Here is a 6,449-nt window from a genome sequence, read left to right on the forward strand (position 1 = left end):
TTACCAGTAGGAACACTGCCTCAGTGCCACATATAAAGATGAAGATTTGGGGTGTCTTTCCTGATCCTTCAACCCAAACTATGATAAAGTTTTGTAGCATCTATATTGTATCTTATACTCATATATATATACACACACATACGTAGGTACTTACATACATACGTACATATGTATGTATGTGTAACACCCGTATTTTAGGAATATAATTTTATCAATTTTGATAAAAGTAAAGCTTTGAAAGTTTAAAACAAAACATGCATAATTAAAACTAGAAAGGTAACCCCCGCGTTGCGGGGGTCGGAAGGTGTCACTTTTGTGTGGAAGTAAAGTACATTGTTCTAATTGGTATCTACATAAAGTATGTTGCTATTGTCTAGTTTTCGCCCATTTACAAATACACAAATATGTTGTATTATGCTATAATATAATGACCCCTTTGTGTTGCAAAGTAAATAGCAAGTGCGGCAGTAACATCCTGTTAAAAAAAAGTAAATTATTACGTCTCGAATATTAAATAAAGCAATGGCTAAGGCTACGTTATGGCCAATACAAAGAGCCTATAAAACAAACATAAGCAGTATAAAAATATGGACAACGTTTTAATACAATTTTCTAAAAATTAGTTGAGTATTAGTAATCGTATACCTACAAATCAACAATACACACACTTTCGGTAATGGATCAAGTAGTTCTTACTAATCACATCAGCTTTACCAAGAAGCGCAACGCTCGAAATATCAAGACCTTGGATCATAGCATATGTGCTCTCAATGCATGCCTGTTATTAACTAACTGAAGAAATTTAAGAGCATAAAATATTATGTTTTTGCATTCAATTGAAATTCATTTGTACACCAACCCCATCTAAAGCCTACGTGAAAAAGGCCACATATTATGTAAATACGATACATTATTCAACTCTACATTTTATAATATATTATGAAAATTAAGAAAACTGAAGGAATGATATGTTGCTTTTATGTTGCTGATGCTATTTAGGGTGAAGCTGTTTCAGATACATGGGGATTGCTAAGATAGTCCATTAAAAAAGCTAATTAATGGTAAAAAGTACACATACTTCATTTTTATATAAAAAAACTAAAGTGCATTGTTGTATTTGGTAAAAAACTTGTAGTAGCAAAAAAATAGTTTATGTGTTGTGTGAACTTCTTACTATGACACAAATATGAACCTAAAAAACAAAGTCAAATAAAAAACGATGCCAAAAAAACTTTTAACCGACCAGGGGCATACTGGTCAATAAACGGCTTGAACTACCATATAATTTTTTTTTGCTACGCAGGTTCATTTCTACTTTCATCAGTTTACTTAAAAATACTTGTTACCTGCCGAAATAGTTGCAACTCAAACCTTCATCTGAAATAACTGCAAAAAGAAGGCAAACAATGTATAAAAATAAAAACCGTCATGCATACAAATTATTCATATTTTCCTTAACATCAAAAACAAAAAAAATGCAATATTTAGAAATGATACAACTCCAGGATAACAACTTCAATATTAAAAAAAAAAACAGAAAAATTCAGGTAAAACCTGAATAACAATGGTATATAGAAGCCTCCTTCACATCCATCTATAACCAAGGGTTCTATATTCAATTCTCTACCTTCAAGGTCAAATATTTGATCAGCATCATTGATGACTTTGATAGCAACACTACCCCATTTTGTACTGTAACTATTCTATTAAACATCATCAAAAGGATTATGTTGATTTGCAAGTTCAAAAATCAGAATCTTCAAATAAAGTTGCTCACTCCTTTTTGTACAACTCTTATGTTGTTTTATAAGTATATAATGTTCTTTTGGTCGCAAATTCTGTTACGGATATGTTAATTTTGTTAATTGCTCTACTATCTAAATGCGGCACAAATAAATCACTGATTAAGGAAATCAAACATAAAGACATGGAAACGGATCAAAACTGCTACGCTCTAATAGAAAGTTTTTAAAAACAGATATTGTCTATCAAAAAATTAAAAGAGCTCCTGTGTAGGAAATATCAAAATTGGGTTCCGTTTTGTAAAAAATTCAAAATTAGGTGCCATTTCGTAAGAAATATTTTCAATTATAAAAATTTACCAAAACATCTACTTTTACCCATATACATATAACTTAATTTTTTTTACCAAGTTTAGTCTGAAGTGAAATAAAAAATATGTAAATATTTTTCACATTTTCTGTTTTTGCCATTTCGTAAGAAATATTTTAAATTATAAAAATTTACCAAAACATCTATTTTTATCCATGTACATATAACTTAATTTTTTTTACCAAGTTTAGTCTGAAGTGAAATAAAAAATATGTAAATATTTTTTCACATTTTCTGTTTTTCCTGAGGTAATATTAGTTATTGAAGATCATTAACCTCCACCGGTTCATGATTAAAAAAGGTGTTTAGTTTGATGGAATTGAATGGATACCATAACGAATCACCTATTCCATTATATTAGCGAAACAAACATTTTTTGTCATTCCATCATACCAAACACTTTAAATGTAAACAATGGAATTATCTCCAATTGGTTACCACCGTAAGTGTAGTTGACGTGCAATTTTTTCATTTCAACGAAATGCAGATCACAAAAACCCATGATTCTTGATTTCTTTACTGAAAGCCTCTTTATTGATCAGTCAAAACTGAAAGGTTGTTACATTGTTAAAGGTAGACGCTTTGTTCCAAGGAATGGAGGTAAGGTACCAGTGAATGCATTCTGATCAATTTTTCTGCAGAGGTGAAAGACATTATGAAGATTAATTTGGATTAATAAAATTGATAGAAAAAAAAATGGTTGAAAGGAATGCATACAAGAGGTTAAGTTAGAGCAGTGTGTTGCTCTTGGCACCTAATTATATGTTCAAAACCACCATTTGATTAAAACCCAAATTGAAATCACAGCCTATTCAAATATATTATATTAATCTATTAAAAACAATGAATTCATACCTGATGATTGAAGACCTGTGCAGCAAAAGCTAATAACAAAGAACGGAATATAGAAGTGTGACTTTTAAGGGGTCAATTCCAGATACGTACCAAGAGAAAGGCAGAATCGATCTCCTTTCTCTGTCTTCCTCAGAGATATTTATTTTCTTTCCATTCACAGTTTATCCCTAGAAAAGACACACAAATGTCTTGAGAAGAGAAAGCATCACTGGATTTTTGAAGAAATCGAGTTTGGAAGATAGATAGATAGATAGATAGAATCAGAAACAATGAAATGATAGGGGTTTTGGGTGCTCTATGGTGGCTAATGCTATGTTGTCCTTCTGGTTTTAGATTGTTGGTTCTTATATCCCCCTTTCTTGAACACCTATAAAGCACAAATCATAAAAATGTAATCACTCAAATACGGTAGCCATAGGAAACAAAACTAAATAAAATTATGAAGTAATTAGGGTTTTTAGAGAGACGTATCATAACAATTTTGTGATGTTCCAATCGATAAAAGGGAGACTACTGGAACCCAATATCGATGTATGAACGCAAAAGGAACATAAATTGGTTTCGGACCACCGATGAAAATTTTAGGACCACATTAATTCAGTCACAAAAGGAGATTCAGCTGTAGAAGTCGAAATACACATCAGCCGTTTGGTCATAATCAACATGATTACCCAAAGACGTATCCCTCCATTTTGAAGCTGAAATTAAAAAAACTGGACCCATTATGAAACTCATCAAGAATATGTATAAAATAATATGAACCTTAAAATAAGTAATAGAAATATATACCTAAACCAATATCTGTTGGGGATTGGAGATGTGAGATTATTGGAGAAGCCACTATTATCTGTCAAAACAACGAAAATTACAACAATTTAATTAGTCAGCAAGTTGAACCACATATTTGAGGGGAAAAAATTATGTTGCCCATATTGGTAAAAAGAGTAAAATACATTGCTATTTACTGTATTCTGACTTATATTTTTTACCTGAATCATACGTTACACATACCATCAAGCTTCCCTCGAAAAAACTAGAGCCATAATCTCTACAAATCTGGAAAAGAAAAAGAAAAGGGATAGATGGAAAATCATAATACCAAAAAATAAGAATAATACCATATTAGGAAGCAGATAACAAAAACTAAATACTGTAATGATCATCTGATGCAAGTGAGGGAAGTAGAAATGATAAAGAATAGTTTCACTTAGAAGTCAATAGAAATCTATTAAAATGATAACACTATTCACAAATCAAGTGCAAATGTATGAAAATGGATCTAATAATCTAATAGTAAGTATATTATATTTGCTTATAAGGATATTTACCAAATATGAAAGAACTTTGATATTGAGAAGATAGCTCTCTGACATGTTTTGCACATATAAGTGAAAACTTCTATCCTGAGAAAAAATTTAATATAAAAACCATTAATTAATTTTTTTTTAATTAAGCAACTTGATAAGTTGTAGTCATCTTATTGTAATTGATAATTTTCAACCCATTTGGCATAAAACACTCAGCTCATTAAAGAAATAATATAATTTTTCCTAACTATCAAAATTCATTTTTGAAAACAAAAAAGGTTCGAACTACAGATCAACCCCTTGGAAGTAGTAAATAATCAACTCTGCTTAAAACAGTAAAACTATCATTTTGTACTTTTTGTAGGCTCTGTACTTATTCTGATACATTATGTAATCTGTCATCAAGTAATTTGAGAAAACAATTATTCAGAATAATAATAGTAAAGTGGACAAAATGGTTTTATGATAAGAGAATATTCAAGGGTTTATGTGGGATGAAGCTAAAGTGAATACAAAGTTAAAGTTGTGTAAAACTCACAATTGTGATTTACGTATGAGAGCTTTTATATTGGGACTCAATTGTATTGCAAGAGAATCAAAACTAAGGGTATTCTGGTCAAAATACTTGATGTGCCTTTCCATAATACCAACTTATCAATGGAGACTGCAAGAAAAAACACACATGGTTAACAAATATCATTCGATCATGACAAACATAGGTTGGTGACGATCTAAATCAAAGGGCAAACATGTCATTTTGCATTACATGTCAAAATCAATAACATATTGTTTCTTTTCAACTTAATAAACTTCATTGGATGACATGTAAAGTTGACAAAACCATAAGGACGATGAATGTAAATCTGTAATCTAGCCTAAGATAATCTAAACCCCTCAACAATGATAGAATTAGTAAATAAGAATAAGATGAAGTTGTTTAACATGCCAATCATATTTAAGAAACTAAAAAATATTGTATAATTTATATAATGATCAACTGAAATATATAGAAAAGACACAACTCATTGCAGAATGTGTGCTAATAATCTAAGCAATAGAAAATATTTCAAGTTTCAGAGTATAGAAAATAGATAGTATTTACTAATATCACCCACCTGAACAGATTTGTAAGCTAAAAAAGTGCTTGTAGCAACTTCTTTCCTATCACAAACTCACCTATACACACATACCAGGCGTTAATATGAAAATAAAACATAAAAATTTTCAATGAGAAAAGAACTTATACCTCAGCATGATTCTCCAATTTCTAGAAAGTGAGGGGTAGAAAGTAAATAGTTTTAATAGCTACAATGGATAGGTCGTTCCTTTGCCAACAGGTGCACCGGTATTGGAAGCCGAATCGAGGATAGTCATAGTAGAGAGTAGGAGGCGACGTCCAACACGGGAGAAGAGGAGGCATGGAGGGATACGAGAGACCAATAATATTCGACAGAGGTAACTAAATCTGGCGAAGCCACCCTTTATCATGGAAGCACCTCTATCACTTTGCCCTAGACATCCATCAGAAGTCGGACATCGACCCTAAGCGAATGGCATAACGATCAGTGATAGAAGGGACGCGATGGAGGTAGATAAGGGAAACAAATTGGGTTAAGGGGAACCACTGAAGAAGGCGAGCGGTGGAGAAGATGGAGTAGACATCCATAGTGGAAAATGGTGGCAGATTTGGGGATATGGGGTGAAGGAAACCGCATGAGGTGTAGTGCTTATCTAAAGAACCTAGAAGCACCGAATGGAGTCGGTGTGAGGCGGTGGGCAAATAACACAAAACGTAAATATGAAAATGTCAAAATATGACCCTAAAATAATAAAAAAAAAACAATTGCTACAACAAATGCAACTACAGGGACCAAAAGAGCCAAAAATAAGTAATGTTTACTCCAGGGTTGCAAACGAGCCAAGCTACTCGCGAGCTACTCGGGATCGGATCGTTAAAAACTCGACTCGAAATCGGTTTTAAACGAACCCAAGCCGAGCCCGAGCTTAAAATTAAGCTCGTTTATTAAACGAGCTCGAGCTCGAGCCTATGTCATTAAGCTTGATTAGGCTCGCGAGCCTAAACGAACCTTTACATAATATAATTTATTATTATTTATATATATTAAAATAAAAATATATTAGAGGAATTACGGATTTAGGGTATTAGTAAACGAG

The 6,449-nt window shown here is 32.0% G+C and overlaps 1 long non-coding RNA gene across 12 annotated transcripts; it reads right to left on the reverse strand.

Moving 5' to 3' along the window:
• Nucleotides 1-262: 262 nt before the first annotated feature.
• LOC145043065 (uncharacterized) lies at nt 263-6,013 on the reverse strand. Of its 12 annotated transcripts, none has more exons than XR_013680892.1 (12): nt 5,521-6,013; nt 5,390-5,450; nt 4,813-4,938; nt 4,296-4,370; nt 3,957-4,023; nt 3,757-3,814; nt 2,968-3,665; nt 2,830-2,866; nt 2,676-2,747; nt 1,555-1,703; nt 646-1,386; nt 263-475 (listed from the first exon to the last, which is right to left on the reverse strand). It is a non-coding gene; the product is annotated as an uncharacterized LOC145043065 (long non-coding RNA). The 12 variants fall into 12 exon arrangements; XR_013680895.1 differs by having other exon boundaries at nt 697-778; nt 1,347-1,386; nt 1,555-2,747; XR_013680890.1 differs by having other exon boundaries at nt 646-778; nt 1,347-1,386; nt 1,555-2,747.
• Nucleotides 6,014-6,449: the final 436 nt, after the last annotated feature.

This window comes from Lactuca saligna, chromosome 4, assembly GCF_052625555.1.
Source record: "Lactuca saligna cultivar CGN05327 chromosome 4, ASM5262555v1, whole genome shotgun sequence".
Classification (NCBI taxonomy): Eukaryota; Viridiplantae; Streptophyta; class Magnoliopsida; order Asterales; family Asteraceae; genus Lactuca; species Lactuca saligna.